General features: G+C 34.4%; 1 long non-coding RNA gene across 1 annotated transcript in view; it reads left to right on the forward strand.

Annotated features, from left to right (window-relative positions):
- The window catches only part of LOC116567251, a 171871-nt gene that overhangs the window by 144178 nt on the left and 5187 nt on the right, over nucleotides 1-22506 (forward strand). Inside the window, exon 3 of the long non-coding RNA XR_004276171.1 lies at nucleotides 5020-5457. This is a non-coding gene — a long non-coding RNA (uncharacterized LOC116567251). The remainder of the gene's footprint in view (nucleotides 1-5019; nucleotides 5458-22506) is intronic.

Raw genomic sequence — 22506 nt, forward strand, 5'->3', positions numbered from 1 at the left:
TTTTTATTGGAAGGAAAGCAATATGTCTAAATATAATAAAGACTGTAGACAAGCATATTATTCTGATTTTGGGTAACTAAAAACATTAAACAGTAATGATGACATCTGACATTGAGGAGATGGAAATGAAGATAAAGGACAGATCGCTTCATTTTTGATTAATAATTTGTATTACCTGATTTCTTTTTACCATATGAATGTTTGACTGCACATGTATTACATTTATGGCAAAAAGTAACTTTGCAATTTTAACTCTATTGGTAAAGTATATAGCACTGTCCTAGACACACAATCTTGATATGGATTCAAACATGGCCATGAAATACTAGCATTCCGGATTCACATGTAATATTAAAGGCATCTTGTCCAAGCTTCTATCGGATATGTGAATCATTTCTATATTTTTATCATTTTGTAGCTCTGTTTTAATGCCTCTGATAAGAGAAAGCTCACTATACTTTTAAGTATGGTATTTTATTTGGTTTAGCTCTAATTATGAGTAGGTCTTTCTCTATTATGCATCCAAAGCTATTTCATTTCAACCTTGCCCGTTTATTTTTGAGTTAATTACTAGCAAAGTAATATTTGAATTAGAGGAGATGAAATACTAGAAATTCAATTTATAGGAATATTTTTATCTCAAAAGTGGCAATAAAATACATTTATACATATGATAGCAGTTTGTTAACAATTCACTAAATCCCATTTAACCACTATAAATGATCACCAAGGGATGAATCAGGTTTGTCATCTGGTAGAATCACTCTCTCCCGTTAACAATAATAGACCTTATTATTAAAGTGTACTATGATCCGTGAAGAAGTGCCTACAGCTTATTTTAATTTAATAGAAAATTACCTCTGTTAGTAGTATAAGGATGAACAAAACTAAGACAGGACTAATCTAAAGCTCCAACTATTGATAATATGTGACCATTTATGAGAGATTTATGTTACTGGGTATTTTGTTTGCAAGCTCTTTCAATAGCAGTGTCAGTCTTGGGTCTTCTTTGTTATAAATTTGTAATCCTTATTTACTTGTTGAAAACTTTTGTTGTTGTTGTTGCTTTCTAGTTGGTCGTTGCTTTCTATTTTTATTCCAAAGACAAATGGATATGTCAGACATTTTTATCTGAATACTGCACGTTTATAGATTTTAATGCAATTGACCTTTGAACAACATAGGTTTGAACTGTGTAGGTCCACTTATATGTAAATGTTTTTCAATAATAAAGTGCTGTCCTGTAAATGTATTTTCTCTTCTGTATGATTTTCTTCCTAATATTTTTCTCTAGTTTACTTTATTATAAGAATAGAGCATGTAGGGCGCCTGGGTGGCTCAGTGGGTTAAAGCCTTTGCCTTCAGCTCAGGTCATGATCTCAGAGTCCTGGGATTGAGCCCCATATCGGGCTCTGTGCTCAGCAGGGAGCCTGCTTTCCCCTCTCTGCCTGCCTGTCTGCCTACTTGTGATCTCTGTCTGTCAAATAAATAAATAAAATCTTAAAAAAAAAAAAAAAAAGAATAGAGCATGTAATACATATGCAAAAATATGCCACCTGAGGAAGTTGTCCTGAGCCCCAGACAAAAGCCTGCTGTCTCGCAGGTACTGTGGTCGAGTCAGCTGATGCCTGTAGACTCTTACCTTTCAAAAGCAACTAGACAGGGCATGTGCACACTCACAGTCACACATGTGAACAATTTCATAACATAAAAATTTAAATATCATTGAAAATTTATGGTTGCCAAACGTTACCCACCCCCCAAATTTTTCTTAATATAATCAACATGCTGTCTTTATTTGGACAAGAAAGAATACATCTAAGAAGGAAAATGTTTTGTTTTCAAAAATAAACAGATTCTGGAAAGGTGGTAACTGTGGAGAGGTAATTTTCAAATTTCTCTAATACCCTGTAAAAATAAAGAGAGGGACAACATTTACAACAAAACTAAATGTAGGTTATCTTCACTAATGACAAAAATAAAAGCAAGCAATGTTAGGATTCCAACCCAGGCAATCTCACCCCAAAACCCAAGCTCTTACCAATGACTTTATGCTACAAAGTGTATATGAAGCTGCCATTCCAGTGTTTTCATCTTCATGGGTGTGGTTACTGTTGTGTAATAATGATGCTATGTTGCATTCAGCATTCTGCAATGATGCAGAAAAGGGATTATTCCCTTCTCAGTGTGTTCTATACTCAAAGAAAATTAAGTTTTTTAAAGCAGCATTCCCTTAAGAATGTCACTTATCTACATTTGTTTGCTCATTTTTGCCGTTCTCCCTCACCTCCAATAATGAATATTGGAATCAGCTCTATAATCCCCTAGAAGGAACTCGTGAGACACACACCATTGTATAGCAACTCACTTCATGCCAAGAAAAGGATTGGGTGAAAGTGACGGAATCCAACAATTTAGAATGTGAATTCTATATTTTGCTATACAGAGAATTTGAGCATAATTATCTATACAAAATCCATGAAGGAGATATTGTGGAATTTTGGTTAAAAATTTGTGGTAATCTTTTTTTTTTTTTTTAAGATTTTATTCATTTATTTATTTATTTTAAGGAAGAGAGAGAGTGAGCAGGGCAGAGGCAGAAGGAGAGAGAGAGAATCTCAAGCAGACTCCACGCTGAGTGCTCATTGTGGGGTTTGAGCTCACATCCCTGATATCATGACCTGAACTGAGATCAAGAGTCAGATGCTTAATGAACTTAGCCACCAAGGTGCCTATGTGATTTTTTATTAGAAAAATTCAACCAATATAGGTAAAAGATTCCACATCCAATTTTTTTCTTCTTCTTCTAGGAACTATATATTCCTCTTTATTGCCTCAAACTTTCCACTCCTTGATTCGTTCTCATTACTAGTTCTTGGTCTGCATTTCAAGGTCTTAAATCTCACTAATTATGTTGTTGGAGAGGAAAAATTTTCTCTACCCTTCAAGGTCCTTCTAGCTGGACTAAGAATCAAATTGACATGAGACAGATCAATAGGAGAAAATAAAATTTAATAGCATATGTACAGGGAATCCACATAGACATGGAAATTCCAAAGTCATTCAGGGAACTTGATGCTTCTATAAGCTCAGGAAAGGTGTAGGGGGTCTGAGAATACAAAGGAAGGAAAAACCATTAGCAAAAAGATGAAAGGAGATGTTTGGAAACCAAAGGTTGTCCTATTATGGAGATAAGTTTCTTAGGCAGTGAGGAATCTCTCTTAATAGCTCTCTTCCTTGTACAAGAAGGAAGTTGGGAGGGAGGTAAAGAGCTTTTCCTGATTCTTCTGGGTTTTGATCATTTTTAACTCAAAATAATTTTCATGTGAAAGTGCCCCATCTTGGTGCACCCTGCCCTTGTCCCTTACAATGTCCTGCTTTTAGGTGTGAAAAATTACCTTCTTATTATTGTAAAATCGCCTACCTTATTATTGCAAAAATGGTGCTTTTTCATTTTCAAATTTGAGTTTTCTCTGTCCCTATGTATCCCGACAACAATCTGCCTTCTTTTTGGCCCCAGGAATTATGGTGTTTTACTCTGGTGTCTTTGGCAGAAAGAGTCACTTACATTTTGGGGCCTAACCTGAACATAGAATCTCTCTTGAGATATTTCCTGTGTTACCCCATTAAACATCTTCCTAGCAACAGTACATTAGGAGCATTATTTTCCAATTTACTCACTCACAAAGCCATTAAGGCAAATGAAAACATCAACATGAGTTTTCAGTACATTGTTTCTTTTCATCAGACGTGAGGGGTCTGGATGTAGAGTGTCCTCAGGGATTTAGGCAGTGTAATGACATCAAAAGTTGGAGTTACGCATCATGAAATTCTGAGAAACAAATGTCAATGCAACATGCCAGAGGATGCCAGATTGGCAGCAGGTAGACGATCAGATTTTAAATCCATAGTGCAAACCAGGCTAGGCAAAACGATGGCTCCTGGGTTGAAAACAAGCAAGATAAACACCACGAGGACTTAATGGTGGAGAATTTCCAAGAAGACAGTGGTGATGAAGTAGTGATTTCCAAGAAGAATGTGGACAAAATAGCACACAGCTGTGGGAGCTTGTTATCTGATTCAAAAGTATTTGGGCCTGGGAGATCTAGAAGTGTTTATGCATGAGCAACAGAATAGACGTTGTTGTACTTTCCTTTTTCTTTTTGACTCCTTACACAAGGAAGCCATTTTATTAGGAAGATAGCAGGGTGAGACCTTTGCCTTGAGAGTTTAAGTTCTGATTTGGCAAGACTTGAAAAAATACAGTTCTGAAATATGGTAAAGTCAATATTGAAGTATAATGATTTGGCTGTTCCTTTCTTATAAATTACTCTTGGTAAATTGAAAATATGTGTGTATTATGTAAGCTTGAAAATGTTGGTTCTTCGTTTTCAAAAATAATTTGAGCAATGTAGTTGGGAAGAATTTGTATATCTCCAGAATAGCTTGATGTTTTTCAGATATAGCTAACATCTTGTGAAAAGAAGAATTTGGGTATTCTCATACCTATATGAACACATCACAAGTCATATATAATTACTTTTGTCTTTACATGGTGGAAAGAGTGGATCTAGTTCTTGGACTCCATCTTGACAGTCAAAAATTTCAGCACTTCCCTGAGTCTCAAAAGCAAACGTTAGAAGTTTGTTTATATTTTTAAACATATGCCAGTTATAAAACACTTGCATTTAAATAATAAATTTTAACCTTCTAGAATCAAATAAAAAGAGACCCTTTGGATCAAAGATACTGAAAAAAGTAACATAATACGTGTTTCTTTTGGCCTGAACACAAGTGGAATAAATTTAGTCACCATAAACATACTCTTTAAGAGTAAATGTTCAATAATAAGATTAAGATTTTATTTTAATTTCAATTTCAATTCATTCTAAAATTTTATTTATGCAGAAGTAAACATTTTTAGTTGGTTCTGAATTATCACTAAAAAGCTTATTCTCCTCAGTAAATCCTCATTAATTTTGCCACCACTCTAATGTCCTTCCATCCTGCTTCATACAGGAACATAGAAAGCTACCGAGTCTACCAGATGGGACTCGCTTTAATGGTCTGTTGAAGAATGGGCAGCAGTCCTTTCCCTCCAGGATCTGAGCAATCTGCTGCTCTCCAAGGCCTGCATTTTGACAGCGAGGGAAGGGAGAGGCCAAGATCTGAATTACATATCAAGTGAAAATCGCATACCTGGCAAGGTGGCACTGAAAGTGCCTGCTGAGCTATTTGAGTCAGCTGTCGGCAAACAGTGATGTTGTTGGAAACATGAGTGCTTGACTTTTAATTGGAGCTCTCTGTACTGCTTTCAGCAAAAATAAAGACTGCGCTGGTATCTCTCTCTCCCCTGGCCACCTCCCCACCCCAGCCCCAGCAAAGGAACAAGAAAGTGTGAAGGTCAAGTACAGAGCAGCGTCACCAACTATAAACCAAGGTTTGCAGGTTTACCAGGTAATAACGCCAGAAAACAGAAGAGTACTAGGAAACACTCCTTGTAGGTAAAACAATGCGTGTGGGATACCTTGTTGATAAGAAAGAAAATAGTGGATTATTATTATTCTAATATAATTATAGTAGTACAACTTTCCCAAGGAGATATATGCATACTCTGTCAGCTAGCAAAGAATATTTCTCCTTATAAAAGAACATGTGGTACCATAAGCTAGCATTTGGGTCATAAGTTTGACTTTTCTGGTCATTTGTTAAAAACTTGAAATAATTATTTTGGTTCAGCACAAATAATAATGCGTGAATCCAGAACCTAAGTATAGCCTTCAGAGGACAGTCACACATTTGTTCAATTTCTATCTACACAGATTTTTGTCACTGTATCCTATAAAAATAAACATTTAATTACCAAAAGTTATGGGTTGTTTCTAGTGTATCACATAGAGCTACACAGTTCCTGAGTTTGGTTCTTTTTTTTTTTTTTTAAGATTTTATTTATTTATTTGATAGTCAGGCAGAGAGAGAGGACTAAGCAGGCTCCCTGCTGAGCAGAGAGTCTGATGCGGGGCTTGATCCCAGGACCCTGGGATCATGACCAAAGCCAAAGGCAGAGGCTTAACCCACTGAGCCACCTAGAAGCCCCCTGAGTTTAGTTCTTATCTAGTGATGATTCATACAGTTGTCTGAGTAATTTGACTAAAGCAAGATTAAAAGACAGCAGATATACTGGGAAGTTTTCAGACTGAAAAAAGTTAGAAATACCTATGTTAAAATCTTGCTCAACTATTACTTGATGGTAATTCAAATTACATAGGCTTAATTTCTTCATTCATAAATTTAGTAATTTTTTGCCAAGATCTGTGAGCACTAAAATGATAAATTTTAGGTTCCCCACACGGTGAAGGTGCTCAATATACACTACACGGGGGCTATTATTATTTTGTAGTTACAGTGTAGAAGCAGAAGCCCTAATAAGAGGGTGTATTTGTTTTACACTGTTGCTGTGACAATATCATACCTTTAGCATCTTAAATGACACATTTTTTAAAATCTTCTAATTCTGAATATCAGAAATTCAACACAGATTTCATAGGGGTATTATCAAGGTGTTGCTTTCTAGAGGCTCCAAGGGAGGATCCATTCTCTTACTTTTTCCGGCTTCTAATGGGTGCCCACATTCCTTGGCTCATGGCCCTCTTCCTCCATTATGTCAGCTGAGTCCCTTTCATGCTACTGTCTCTCTGGCTCTCACTTTTGCCTCCTACTTCCACTTTTAAGTATCATTGTGGTCATATTATGCTCACCCATATAATGTAGGATAATTTCTTTTTTATGTCAGGTTATTAGCAATCTCCATTCTAACTGAAACCTCAGTTAACCCTTTGCCATGTAACTTAACAAATTTACAGCTTCCAAGGATTAGAATATGGACATCTCCAGAGACAAGTATTCTGCCTACTATAGGCAATCAAGACAATGCCTAGATTGTACACATACAAAGTCATACATGTGATTCCAGTCATACTGATTGTTTACGTTGTCTGAATTACTGTTGAGAAAAACAATTCGATTCAATTATGGCCTGAGGCCTTACAAAATTAAATTTCTGCTTTCTTCTTTTTGTGACTGAATCATAATTCCACTTTCTAGTGATGTGCCTGTACTTACCATCCATCAATAATAGGCCCATTATAAACATATATACCCTCCTAAAACATCTGTCCTTTCTTAGTGTAAATCAATATTAATTTTATTTTGGGGCTTTTCACCAGATCAAAAACAGGGGAAGAATACAGCTTTTTCCTGCCTTTTTTTCTTTTGACCTTGACTTAAGCAAGCCTTGGGGAAAAAAAAGAAATCCATTTGATTTATATATTTATGACACTTTACAAAGGCTGAATTAAAAGTCAGTCACTTTATTTCTAAGTAGAATGAGAAATAAATTTTAGTTGTTCTTCAAGAAACAGAAGACTGTCCTTTCAATATTCAAAATAATCTTCACCAATAGTGATGCTATCACTATCACTATATAATAAAAAGAAATGAGATTTGTCACAGATTTTGAAAACTAATTGCTTGAAGGATATTATGGAGGCATTCAGTTACAGCTGGGAAATTTCCCTCCGAGAAAGTTGTGTCTTCAGGCAACAAGCAACAACTCACAATTCTTGTTATTGGCCCATTGCAAATACCTTGAAGCCTCTCGCTAAGATTTTTTGCAGCTAACTTTTTCTAATAAAGAAAGATCTTTAAGATTGCTTCACCAGATGCCTTAACTATGCAGCCCTAACCCAGAAATTGATCAAAAGCCACAACTCAATCTTTGGAGTCTGAAAAACTCTATAGTCTAACACAACTACAGACATTTGGGATACTGATTGCTGAGAAATTTTTTCAAGTCCTTCAAATTTATTTGATTTTTCCACTTAGCCATTAAAAGCCAATAACCCAGGGTGAAATAGATTCAGAAATTTTGTCATTCTCCTCTCTGGATTAATGTGATTTAGTAAGATAAATAAGCTGGGTTGTACTTTTGCTTCCCGAGTGGAGAGTTAAGCAATGGATATAGGATTCTTTATAGAATCCTTTGAGAAAAGACTTGATGTCTTTAGCTCAGTGCTTATCAAAAGTAAAGGGGCATATAAATCACCCTGGAATCTTGCTGAAACGCAGTTTCTGTTTCAGTAGGTCTAAATTGGTACCTGGGATTCTGCATTTCTGACAAACTCATAGGGGAAGTTACAGCAGGCCTGCCAGCCATACTACTCAGTCTACCATATCCTCTTCTGTACAGATTTCTCTACTTCTCATTCTGTTACATATCCTCCATGCATTTTTTTCTTACTCAACTCTCTCTACAACTTCAATAGTCTTATGAGACCTTCTCAATTTTGCTGATGTATTTCATAACATAGTATGGAGTATAACATATGTATTTATCAAATATTTGCTCTTTTTAACGTGAAGGAAATATGACTGGCCTCTCCTCTTCTAAAGAGATGAGTTTTGCTTGTGTGTGTGCATATGTGTGTGTGTTTTAAATGCTCTCCAGGAATTCCTAGCTTCAATTTATAGATTATTTTTTATCTCATACTCCGATAATCATTTTAAACCAGATATATAGTTTTCCTATTTTATTTTTTCTAACATTATTGAAATATAATTGACATATAAACTTAAATAAAGTGAGGGTATATCGCATGATGATTTGATACATGTATATATTGCTAAACTTATCACAATAAGTTTAGTTAACTCTTGTATCACCTCATCTAATTACCATTTGTGTGTCTGGTGAGGACATTTAAGATCTATTCTCTTAATGACTTTCAAATATATGATATTGTATTGTTAACTACAGTTACTATGCTTATACATTAGATGCCCTGAATTTATTCATTTTATCACTGGATATTTGTAGCTTTGACAAACATCTTTTTATCCTCCCCAACCAATTCCTGACAACCACCATCTATTTCCATGAGCTTGTAAGCAATATAGATTAGAGTATGAGCTTTGTATCATGCATTGTAGTTCACCCCGGGAATAAATAATGAATAAGTCTACTTCATCATTTTTAATGATTGTGCACACAAAAAACAGTCATGTTCATGAAGATGCGCTTTTTTCCCCTAGGCATAAATCTTATAAGCCATTATACAGAAATCAGTTTTTATAACACTACAAATTCCTTCTAGGGTCTAAGGTCTTTATTTTCTTGTTTGCCTTCAAAATCTCTAAAGATATTTCCTTGACCTCTTCTAACACTGTACTTGTCCCATACAAGTTAGTGTAAATGGTTCATGTGCATAGTGAAAAGAGTATAGGGTAAGGTTATGCTTTCTTTCTGTTTTGGATACATATTTGCATTAGATAGTACCTACCGACTTGATCAGGTCAGTTTGGAACTATAATCCTCTATCGTCCCCATAGCAAGCAATTATGAATTACAGCGTTTTTTGTTTTGTTTTGTTTTGTTTTTTAATTTTTCAGCTGACTGTGTAGCAGATTAACCCATACCTCCCAACTGGGCCCTGATGTCCAGACGAGCTACACATGTCATTCGTCAGGAGAGCCTTCTAGCTCCCACCACTGTGCAGGCATTCTCTCCCCCATCTTCCATCCATGGTCTCAGCTAGATTCTGCATGTTTAGGGTACACTGTGCAAAGCAGCCTCTGAGAGAGCCTCTCACTCATTGAGCAGGGATACAAGAGGATGGACATGTAAGATAGCCTCGTGGTAAAACATGGGTTTTGGATCTGTAGTGTCAAGATTACATAGCCCAGCCTCACAATGTTCTTTTATATGACATTGGGCAAGTCACTCACTTTTTCTCTCCAATGGAGATGATGACAATAAAAGTTCCTATCACACAGAGTACTGGTGATGATTATTAAGCCACAGAAAGCAGATTGCCTGCACTTTAAAACAGTGCTGGTTGTTATCAGGAGACTCCAGGGTAATAGAGGTGGTTATTTTTTCATCCATACATCCTCTGTGCTGGCTCTTCATTCCCCTCAATTCTGATTCTTAAAAGCTTAGTTTCCTGCTATTCTTTTCCATTCTTCGTAAAAAGTCCATTGTATCTGATGACATTTGCGATACAAAGGCAAAGATTTCCATCTTCTTCTCAAGCATAGCAACCAACATATTTAACACAGGCATAGTTATCATAAGTATAAAGATTCACATTCAAATGAACACTTCTGTTTCTATGCCCATGGTTAGCATTGCCTTTAGCTTGAAATACACCCTATTTGGTTTCCCTTCTCAATTTCTTAAACCAATCCCTTCCCTAATCTGACATAACTAATAATCTTTTGGCCATACCGATTTTCTCCCAAGTTCAATGATATTTTAAAAACCATACCCTTCTTGAACTATTCTAAAGTTAACTGTGTTTCAGAACAAAACTACAGCTATGAGAAGAATTATACTATGTGACAGTCCAACTTCCATTTCCAAGAAATTGCCATGATTGCACAAGGCTGCTCAATTCTATGCAGATTATAAACAGAGCAAAAACATAGAAGGATTTAGGCATAATACCTTTTTTTTACCTGTTTTAGCAAATGCTAGATTCATTTTTCAGGGGCTAGGATATATTTTTCATAAAATAGTGATCTCTATAATTCCTATTCATATACCAACTTCATATCTTAGGAATCTATTAAAAATTACTAAAGACAAACCATTTCAAAATTTCCTGATCATAGCTTTATGTTCAGGTGTGTGATTAAAACACAAATCAAAGTGAAATTGTTTATCGATGCCATTAATGAAGTCACAAATCACAAGTAGTCAATTATATTGTAAGATCTAATACAATATAAATACTACTAATAAAAAATAAAATATATCAAGTTCAGAAGCAAACTTGTGTATTAAAAGTGAGGCATATCTTGTTCTATTGTGCTTTGCAGATACTGCATTTTTCACAAATGGAAGGTCTTTGTGTTGGCCCTACATGGAACAAATCTTTTGGCTCCATTTTTCCAACAGCATTTGTTTTTCATGACTCTGTGTCACATTTTGGTAATTCTCACAATATCTCAAACTTCTTCATTATTTGTTTTATTATGGTGACCTGTGGTCATTGATCTTTGGTATTACTACTGTAATTCTTTTGAAGCACCACAAACCATGGTCAACAAAGACAGTGAACTTAATCTATAAATGCTGTGCATATTCTGACTGCTCTACTGAACTGCCTTTCCTCCACCTCTCTCCCTGTCCTTGGGCTTTCCTGTTCCTGGAGACAAAACAATATTGACCGCAGGCCAGTTAATAACCCTATGATGGCCTTAAGTGTTCAAGTGAAAGGAAGAGTTTTATGTCTCTCAGTTTAAATTAAAAATTAGAAATGAGTAAGCTTAATGAGGAAGACATGCCAAAAGCCAAGATAGACTGAAAGTTAGGCCTCTTAAACTAGTTAGCCAAGTTGCAAATGCAAAGGAAACCTTCTTGAGAGAAATTAAAAGGGCTACTCCAGTGAACACATGAATGATAAGAAAGCAAAACAGTTTTATTGCTGACATGGAGAAAATTTCAGGTTATCTTTTGGATAAAAGATCAAGCTAGCCACAACATTTCCCATAATCCAAAGCATAATCTAGAGCAAAGCACAACTCTCTTCAATTCTGTGAAGGCTGAGAGAGGTAAAGATACCACAGAAGAAAAGTAAGAAGCTGGCAGAGGTTGGTTCATGAGATTTAAGAAGCCATCTTCATAACATAAAAGTGCAAGCTGGGCAGCAAGTTATCCAGAAGGTCTAGCTAAAATAATCTAAACCACCAAGTTCTGATGTAAATAAAACAGGCTTCTATTGGAAGAAGATGCCATCTGGGACTTTCATAGCTACAAAGGATAGTCAATGCCCTGCTTCAGATCTTAATAGGGCAGGCTGATTCTCTTATTGGAAGGTAAAGCAGCTGTTGACTCAGTGGAAGCCAAAGCTCATTTAACATTTGAAAATCATAGGCCCTTAAAAGTTAAGCTAAATGTACTCTGCCTGTGTTCTAACATTCCAACAACAAAGACTGCATGACACCACATCTGTTTACAACATGATTTACTGAATATTTTAAACCCACTGTGGAGACCTACTCCTCAGGAAAAATATTTCCTTCAAAATATTACTTCTTATTAACCATGCATCTAGTCACTCAAGACCTCTAATGGAAATGTAAAATGAAATTAATGTTGTTTTCATGTCACTAACAGAATATCCACTCTGCAGACCATGGATTAGGAGTAGTTTTTACCCTCTAATTTTATTACTTAAGAAATACATTTTGCAAGACTATAACAGTCATAGATGGTGATTCCTCTGACGGATCTCGGCGAAGTAAATTAAAACCTCCTGGAAAGCATTCACTATTCTACATGCCATTAAGAAATCAATGATACATGGAAAGAGATAACAATATCAACAATGACAGGACTGTGGAAGATGTTCATTCCTACTCTCTTGGATGACTTTGAGTGGTTCAAAACTTTAGTGGAGGAAGTAACTACAGATGTGACGGAAACAGCAAGAGAACTAGAATCAGAAGTGAAGCTTGGAGATGTGACTCAATGGCTGCAATCTCACCATAAAACTTGAACAAAAGAGTAATTGCTTCCTATGGCTGAGAAACGAAAGTGTTTTGTTGAGATGGAATCTACTTCTGGTGAAGACGCCATGAAGATTGTTGAATGGCAACAAAGAATTTAGAATATGACATAAATTTAGTTGATAAAGCAGAGAGTAGACTCCAATTCCGAAAGAAGTTCTACTGTGGATAAAATGTTATCAAACAAGATTACATGCTACAGGAAAATTGTAAAAGGAGAAGTCAATGAATGTGGCAAACTTCATTGTTGTCTTATTTTAAGAATTATCACAACCACCCCAACCTTCACCACCTACCACCTTCACCTACAACCTTCACCTATCATCGCCACTCCAAACTTCAGTGGTGATCACCCTGATCACTCAGCAGCCATCAACACTAAGGCAAGACCTTCCACCACCAGAAAAGATTATGACTCACTGAGAGCTGGAATGCTCATTTGCATTTTTTAGCAACAAAATATTTTTTGATTAAGGCATATACATTGTTTTTTTGGACATAATGCTATTGCATGCTTAGTAGACTATAGTATGGTATAAACATAACTCTTATATGCACCGGGAAATGGAAAAAATAATTTGACTCACTTTATGGTGATATTTGTTTTATTTCGGTAGTCTGGAACTAAACCCACACTATCTCCAAGGTATGCCTGTACATTGACTTTTTTATTTCTAAAATGTTGGATGGAATTTGTCATTGAGGCCATGTAGGCATAAAGTTTTATTTATAAGGGAGACTTTTTGTTACGAAATCAGTTTCTTTAATAAATTTGAGGAAACATTTTCTATTTCTTTTTGTGTCAGTTATGGTAATTTGTAAATTTATTTCTCTCCATAAATTTGCCCATTTCATCTAATTCACCAAAATTATTGATAAAAATTATTCACTCCCTGACTATTTTGTATGACTTTTGGAACTATGTAATAATGTTTCCTTTTTTTATTACTGATATCGATTCCTGATATTGATTGCTATTTAATTCCTGATATTGATTCCCTTTTTTATTCCTGATAAGAACAGTAAATGTGCTTATTTTCTCAGTCTACCTTGAGAATTTTCAGACACTTCCAAAAATAGATTTTTGTAACCTTTTTAAAAATGAAAGTGTACATATAATAAAGTGCACAGATCTTCACTCTATCCCTCATGAACTTTTTTACAAATGAATACACTCATATTGCCATGGATGTGGTTCAGATATAGAATGTTACCCATAACAAGAAGCCTCTCTCTTCACGTTTTCCAGTTAGTATTTCTCCACAGTTAACCATTCTTTTAACTTCTTCTACCAACTTCAGTTAGTTTTGCCTGGTTTGAAATCTCATGTAAGTGGAATCATACAAAATATACTTTTATTTGCCTGGCTTCTTTAACTACATATGTATGTGAGATTCATCCATGTTATTATGAATAACATTCTTAACTACTTAACTTAACTTAACTTAACTTAACTACTGCTACTTAATAGCAATAGTTAAGTTGACCAAAGGAAAAATAATAAGCAAATACATGAAATATAGGCTGGGCTGAATTCCTCTATAAAGATGATATTTTCAAAGAAGTGGAAAGTCCAATATGGAATACGGGTTCATGAACTATAGTATTATTATAAAACCCTTTGTCAAGGTACTGATTCAAGCATTAGAAATTTATATTTTAATTTTTTTAATTTACATGTAATAAAGCACTTTTTCTTGGTATAGAGCTAGCTTTTGGTTTCATTAATTTTCCTCTATTGTTTACTCAAGTTCATTTTTCCACTCTTATCAATAATATTTCCATCTTATTTTTTATTTTTCTCCCTTCCTCCCTTCCTTCCTTCCTTCTTTCTTTCTTCCCTTCCTCCTTCCCTCCCGCCTCTCTAAAAGCTTAGAACAATGATTTTAGGCATTTTTTTCTTTATGAATTGAACATTTAAATATATAAATTTCTCCCTGAGCACTACCTTAGCTGTATTCCACAAATTTGATACATTATGTTTACACTATTTTCCAGTGTAAAATATTTTCTAATTCTCCTTGAGCTTTTTATCAATGCATTTTATAGACTATACTATTTAATTTCTAAATATTTGGGGATATACATTTTTTAGTTGTATCTAATTTAATTTTTAGATATTATTATAAATAGTATTGTTTCCCATGTTTTCATTGCTAGAATATAAAGATTCAGCTGAATTTTATATATTCATCTTTTCTGCTAAATTCAAATGTCTGTTCCAGTGGCCTTTTTCCTAGATAAGAATTTCTGTGTTCACATTATGTTTTCCAAAAAGAAAGACAGTTTTACTTCATTTTTCCAATTTGTATGTCTTTTATGTATGTGTCATAGAACACTACTGGTATAATTTCCACTCTTCTAAATTTGTGTAGTATATCTTGTTGCCCCATATATATCTATTTTGGTGAATGTTCCATGTATTTTGTCTTTGTTTGATGGGATATTCTCGGTATATTAATTAGGTCATGTTAGGTAAAAATGTTCACATCCTCTAGATTATTTCTGATTTTTTCTTCTACTTGTTCTGTCATTTACAGAAGGAAAAGTGCTGTAGTCTCTGACTCTAATTGTAGAGACGTCTGTTTCTCCTTTTGGGTCTGTCAAGTTTTGCTTCATGTATTTGGAAGCTGTTTTTTCTTGCATATTATTTAGGGTTGTTATGTCTTCTTGATGAATTAATTCTCTTATGCTTATAAAATGTCTCTCTTCACCCTGGCTATGTTCCTTTTCCTACAGTTGACTTTGACTGGTATTAATATATTCAGTTCAGCCCTCTTATGTTTAGTGTTTGCATGGTATAGTTTTTTCTGTCCTTTTATTGTTACCTTATTGTGTGTTTGTATTTAGAGTTCATTTTTTCCCTTTCCCTAATGAATACAGTTTTATGTTATTTTCCACTGTCTGAAAACAGCTTTCTTTTAAAATAAGTTTTTCCCAGCTTTTTGTTTTTTAGCATTGTATGGTATGTCTGGTATCATTATTCCCTCATAGCTTAATTTCTTCTATGTTATGTATATGGAATTAATGCTATAAGCATTGTCGCCTTCATGTTAATTTCTACTCTACCTCCAGACATAATACCTTTGTTATCTCTTGGTAATATCCCTTAACACAATGAACATTAGTTTGTACTGTTTTATATTTTTAAGTAAAATGAGTATTGCCTATATATAAACATTTATCATCAAGATGTACTTGTAAAAACTGCTAGGAAATAAAATACACATCTATCTACATACTTCAAATTATAAACCACAATATGGATGAAAATCTAAGCTTCTTCAAACCTGAATTGCTGGCAAATGTGGTATAACATTTCTTTTCTTTTTTCTTTTTTTTAAAGATTTTATTTATTTATTTATTTGACAGACAGAGATCACAAGTAGGCAGAGAGGCAGGCAGAGAGAGAGAGGAGAAAGCCGGCTCCCTGCTGAGCAGAGAGCCTGATGCAAGGCTTGATCCCAGGACCTGGGATCCTGACCTAAGCTGAAGGTGGAGGCTTTAACCCACTGAGCCACCCAGGCACCCCTGGTATAACATTTCTTAAATGTAATAGCATATACCTCCAACACTGAATTTTAGATTAATCATTTTTTTTTCTTCCAAAGTTTTATTTAAATTGTAGTTAGTTAACATAAAATATAATGCTGCTGTGAATCTTGGGGTGCACATACCCCTTCAAATCTCTATTTTTGTGTTCTTTGGGTAAATACCTAAGAGTACAACTGCTGGATTATTGAATAGTTCTATTTTTAACTTTTTCAGGAACTTCCATTCTGTTCTCTGGAGTGCCTATACCAGTTTGTGTTCCAACTGTGCAAGAGGGCTCCCCTTTCTTCACATCCTAGCCAAGCACTGTTGTTTCTTATGTTGCTAATTTTGGCCATTTTGACTGATGCGAGGTGGTGTGTCATTGTGGTTTTAATTTGTATTTCCCTAATGATGAGTGTTGTTGAGCATCTTTTCATGTGTTGTAGCCATATAAATTGATGATTAATTGCAATCAATTCCCAAATGAAAAACAAAATTGATTAAGCATACAGTTAAATATTAAAAAATAATTTCTTTTCACATATGATATTCAGACACACAGAATAAAGTCTCAGATATATAAAGAATCTTATAGACTTTATATTAAAAATCTTGTGGTTACAGGGGTACCCAGGTGGCTCTGTTGGTTGCACGTACAACTCTTGGTTTTGGCTCAGTTCATGATCTGAGGGTGGCAAGATCAAGCCCCATGTTAGGCTCCATGCTCAGCTTGAGATTCTCTCTCTCCTTCTCCCTCTCCCCATCCCCTTGCTTGTGTTCTTTCTCTCTCTCTAAAATAAATTTAAAAATCTTTTTAAAAAAATCTTCTGGTTACAATCTTATTAAAAGGGATAATACAATCACAAATAATTTATAACTTAAAATGTTTTACATCACTGTAATTGGATATATCAAATTTCACTTAAGCATTGAAGTATGATATCTGTATTTTTTCATTCTTTTTAACTGAGCTATTGAATTTATTCTATAATTTTTTTAAAATTTGTACCGTAAACATTACTAAATTAGGGGTTTTTTTTGTTTTATTTTGTTTTGTTTTAATAAGTAGGTTCTATAACCAATGTGGAGCTTGAACTCACACCCCTGAGATCAAGAGTCACATATTCTACCAACTGAGCCAGCCAGGCAAAAGGTTCTTTCCAAGTTTAATAAAAGTTCTTAATGATTCCCTAAATTTTAGACATTCTACTAATTTAGTATTTTTTTCCTTCCATCTTCTTTATATATTGATATACTACTCTCTTAATTATCTTCTTTGTGTACTATAATATTTTTAAAGAGTAAAAGTTGGTTTCTTTCCATCCTAAAACTGATTCCTTGAATATTGCATACAAAAGCCACTAGCTGGCAATGCATATACACATACACACAGATAGATGTGCATTGCCTACACACACATATGGTGAGTGTGTTTATACACACACCCACACCCATAAGTGGGTATACATATACATAAATAGATACTAATCATTATTTGATTTCAACCTATGAAATCACACCAAAATGTTACTGAATATAGATATTACCAAAAAAAAATTATCTATTGTGAATTATCTACTATCTACTATCAACGAAAGGAATATGATATGTAAAAACAGGTCATCATAACTAATTAATTCTAATTTCAGGTAAAAGGACTGAAATAGAAATTAATGTAGTTCTCATAGAAAGAAATTTAACTGGTGGGAAAAAAAGTGAGTCCTATGTAACCTAAAATTTCCTATACAAGTGTGCCTGGATTTTACCTAGAGCTTCTAATTTTATGGGAAATGATTGGGTGTGTGGGAGTAGGCCAAAAATATTGAGTAAAATGAATTGACTTTTTAAGACATTTTTAAAGATTTATTTACTTTTATTCCTTGCTGAGTGTGGAGCCTGACCCAGGGCTTAATGTCAATGGTAAGATCGTGACTGGAGCTGAAACCAAGTGTTAGAGGCTTAACGGACTGGGATTCAGGAATCCCTGACTGAAGAGAATTTCTAAAGAATATCTTTTGTTTTAAAATATTTTAAACTAGAAGAAGTTTTAAACATTACTATTACTATAATAAGTATCACCTACTAATTCTTTCAATGTTTTATCATACTCATATCGGGTTTTTAAATGAACAAAATTCTGAGACAGACTGAAGCCCTTTATGTAGTCCATAGGGACTCCATTCACTTTCCTTTCCACTTCCCTAGAGGTAAGCACCCCCTTAATTTTTATTTATAATTCCCATGCAGATTTTTAAAATGTTGGACATCATATACAAGTGTCCATAAACAAGTATGTAACCTTTGGGCATATTTTACAACTTCTATAAATAGTATCATAATATATTCATAATTCTACAGCTTTTTTCTTAAGTGTTTATATTTAAATACAATTTAAAAAATAATTTAATTTAAATTATTTATATAGTTTTTATTAATTTAATTGCTATATAATATTTTAACTATATGAATATATCACAGCATATTCATCCATTGTCCTGTTGCTGGACATTAAAATGGTCTCCAATTTTTCACCATTATAGAAATGGTAAAACAAACATTCTTGGAGGGATCTTCTTGTACCATATCTGGAATATATTTACACTATATCCTAAAGTGGAATTGTTGTGCCAGGTTATGTCCACCTTCAATATTCCTAAATATAACTAAATTGATTATACAAAAGTACATGATCACCAAGAGTGAAGGAGAATCAATAGGATATTTTTACAGATTAATTTTAAATGAAATGCAAAAATCAAATAACTATATTGCTAATCATTTTTGTTGTATGCAGAGACCCAAGTGATATATTTATATTTGTTTTAAGCCTTACGGATATTTCAGGGAAAATTTGAAATTATTTTATGGTACATGCTATTACAGCAGCTAAATCTTAGTTACCAGCAGCTAATAATTGGCCATATGTTCAGAGTTCTCCTTAAATTCCAGTTTAACCATTTAAGTAAAGTATTACAACTCTTTTCTATAGGCTATATTGTTTATACTTCTTCCACAACAGCCTCAATAATAAACATTTCTACTATGCACAGTAAAAATACCCTCGGATCACTTACATTTTTCATGATAAGTTTTGAAAGCACCAAGTGGAATGTTTCATACTGCTGAACATAGCCTGCTGACTTCTCAGTATCATGCTACATTTCCTTCACACTGGGCTTCCCATTTGATTTGTGTTTCTTCTAATCCCAGGTTGCTCATGTGCTATCTTTGGTCTCCTGAGATGGATGCTGTTTTCTCTTTCCACATTACCTTCCTAGTGTGTTAGTTTCAGGTGTTACAAAAGAAACATGATTAGAGAGACCTGAGGGCTTTTTTCCCCAATTATGATGCAATCACTTAATGCAGTCACAAATATTTATCTACTTCTTCCAGGTCCTCTCTTGATCTGATTAGTCAGTCATTCCCAAACTTAGACATTTTTAACTGCAAACGAGATAAATATTTGGAAAGTCTTCATCTAGCCTCAGACATTTTCTGAATGGATTTTCTTGGGTTTATTGTTGTCTTATATGATATAAAGAAATTAAATATATTATTTATATTAACATAATTGTATTTCAATACTTTGAGTTTTTAACTTCCCAAATATTTAAACTAATAAGGAACTTGATAATATCAGCAAGATGATTCACTGTTTTCATTCTCTGTGACCCACACACTCATCTGTATTAAATACATTAGTCCACAAAGAATTCACTCAGCAAAATTTTCACAAGCTGGTGGATTATACCATCATCTCACAGAGAAAAATGTAGCAAGACATTATTAAACTGTTATAATTACCTTATGAAAAAGTCAATAGATACTTTAAAATAGCTTTTTGTAGAGTTCTACAGTTTGAATTTTTTAAAATGTTTCCAAATAAATAATCTGTATTTTAGAAAATCAAATTCTTAGCCACTGCATTGCATAGTTGGTAGTTTTGATCATGGGCTCTGGAACCTGACTACCTGAAAGGAATTTAGGTAATATCAAAACTACATATCAAGCAATTACCTTCCTATCTAGTGATTCTACTTCTAAGAATCTACCCTGAAGATAAGCCTCAGATAATAATATATATACAGTTATATAAAGAGTTTTATATATATATAGAGAGAGAGAGAGAGAGAGAGAAAGTTACATATATAGTTATTCATTCCAATATTGTTTGTAATTGTAAAATATTAGAAACTATCTAAATATGTATAGGAGAATAGTTAAATAAGTTATATTACATTCACAAAATGGAGTACTGTACAAATGTTCTTTGTGAAATGATACAGAGGTAATTTCCATGATATACTGTTAAGTGAAAAAAGTAAATTACATTAGAACATTGATAGTATCCTACGCTTCTTGCAAGACATAGGAAGATTTAATACATGTGTCTTCTTGTTTGTGCAAAATAAATACAGAAAGAACAAAACTGAAGTTCAGTAGTTTGTTACCTGTAGGAGGATGGCTGAGAAAGGGACAGAAAGCAGGAAAATCTGTTTCTCTCTAAAGGATGCATATCGTTGAATTTAAGATTTACCCGATAATCCAGGATAGTCTTGTCCTCTTAAAATCCTTCATATAAGGTACACCTGGGTCGCTCAATGGGTTAAGCCTCTGCCTTCGGCTCAGGTCATGATCTCAGGGTCCTGGGATTGAGCCCCACATTGGGCTCTCTGCACAGCAGGGAGCCTGCTTCCCCCCACCCCTGCCTGCCTCTCTGCCTACTTGTAATCTCTCTCTCTGTGTCAAATAAATAAAATCCTTCATATAATCACATTTTTGGCTCTCTCTCTCTCTCTCTCCACACACACACACACACACACACACACACACACATACATACCTATAGGTTCCAGGGACTAGGATGTGGATATCTTGTGAGGGGCCATTTTTCAGCCTAGACACAATATCCATGAATCCATATCAATGTAAGTAATTAAATACATAAATGGAGAAAAGGGACAGCTCTTTGTTAGAGATGACTTCAAATTTTCAAAAATGTATATGGAGCAAAGGGAATAGAAAATCACTATAGGCAAACACTATAGTAATAATTATTGTAGGAAAACCCATCGATGAATGCTAAAATCAGTAGGCAAAAATTTGAAGAAAAAATATGTTTGTAAAGTCTTAAAATAGTATCCATTTTATTAATTACAAAGTGAAAAATAGTAATTTTATGTGGAGAAACCCAGCAGACACCATTATTACCCAGTGGTCAAAGTTAACACCAAGAATAAGACATATCAGCATGATATACTCCCAACATGATGTACCACAAAAGACACAATACAATTTTTTGTAGTATTCTTGCCAAAACGTATAACCTTGATGATCATGAGCAAATACCAGATAAGCCAAAATTGAGGGTCATGCTACAAAATAACTAGCCAGTACTTATCTAAAATGCCAGGTCATGACAGACAGGAGACTGAAGAATTGTCTCAATTGGAGGAGACTAAGGAAACGGACAACTAAATGCAATTTGGGATCCTGGATCATTTCCTGGAACATAAAAAGATAGTAATGAAAAAACTGGTAGAACTTGAATATGACCTGTAGTTTAGTTTGGAGTATTATATTAATGTTAATTTCATGATTTTGATAATTACATAATGATTCTGTAAATTTTTAATATTAGGGCACGTGTGGCGAAGGAACATGTGAATGCTCTGCATTAGTTTGCCACATAACTTTAAATCTAAAATCATTGCCACATAAAAATTTAAAGAAGAAAGAAGGAAGAAAGAAAAAGAGGGTGAGGAAGAAACTGTTTAAATCTTATATAAATTAATGGGTCCAGCTGCTGGCCAAAAGAATACCCAATGGACCACTCTGCTGGGCCCATCAGCCATTTTGATAGAACAGTGTTTTTTGATGTGCTACAGTTTAACAAAGGCCTTATCACCACCCTACACACTAATGGATGGATGGATGGATGTCCAAATAAATAAGCAAGCAAGAAAACAAACTGTTTTTGTGGCCAAGCAATATCTAAAGCAGTATCCTCACTTCTTTGTTGAGTCTAGTGATTCTACTTATAGTGATTCTACCTGAATTGTTTTCAGTATTATCAAACTCATATGCAATCATGATTTAAGGAGATCGGTGAAATTTTCCTAGAAACAAAACCAGTTCTAATGGATCAATAATAATTATTTTATTATTTTCTCTTCTTTAAAGATTTTATTGATTTATTTGAGAGAGAGAGGGAGACAGTGAGCAAGGGAGAGAGCACAAGTCTGGAAGCCAGGGGGAGAGGCAGAGGGAGAAGCAGACTTCCACTGAGCAGAGAGCCTGAGGCAGGGCTTGATCCCAGGACTTTGGGATCATGACCAGAGCTGAGTGTAGACTCTTATTGAGCCACCCAGGTGCTCCTTATTTTCTCTTTCTGATTATCAA

This window comes from Mustela erminea, chromosome 1, assembly GCF_009829155.1.
Source record: "Mustela erminea isolate mMusErm1 chromosome 1, mMusErm1.Pri, whole genome shotgun sequence".
In the NCBI taxonomy this organism is placed as follows: Eukaryota; Metazoa; Chordata; class Mammalia; order Carnivora; family Mustelidae; genus Mustela; species Mustela erminea.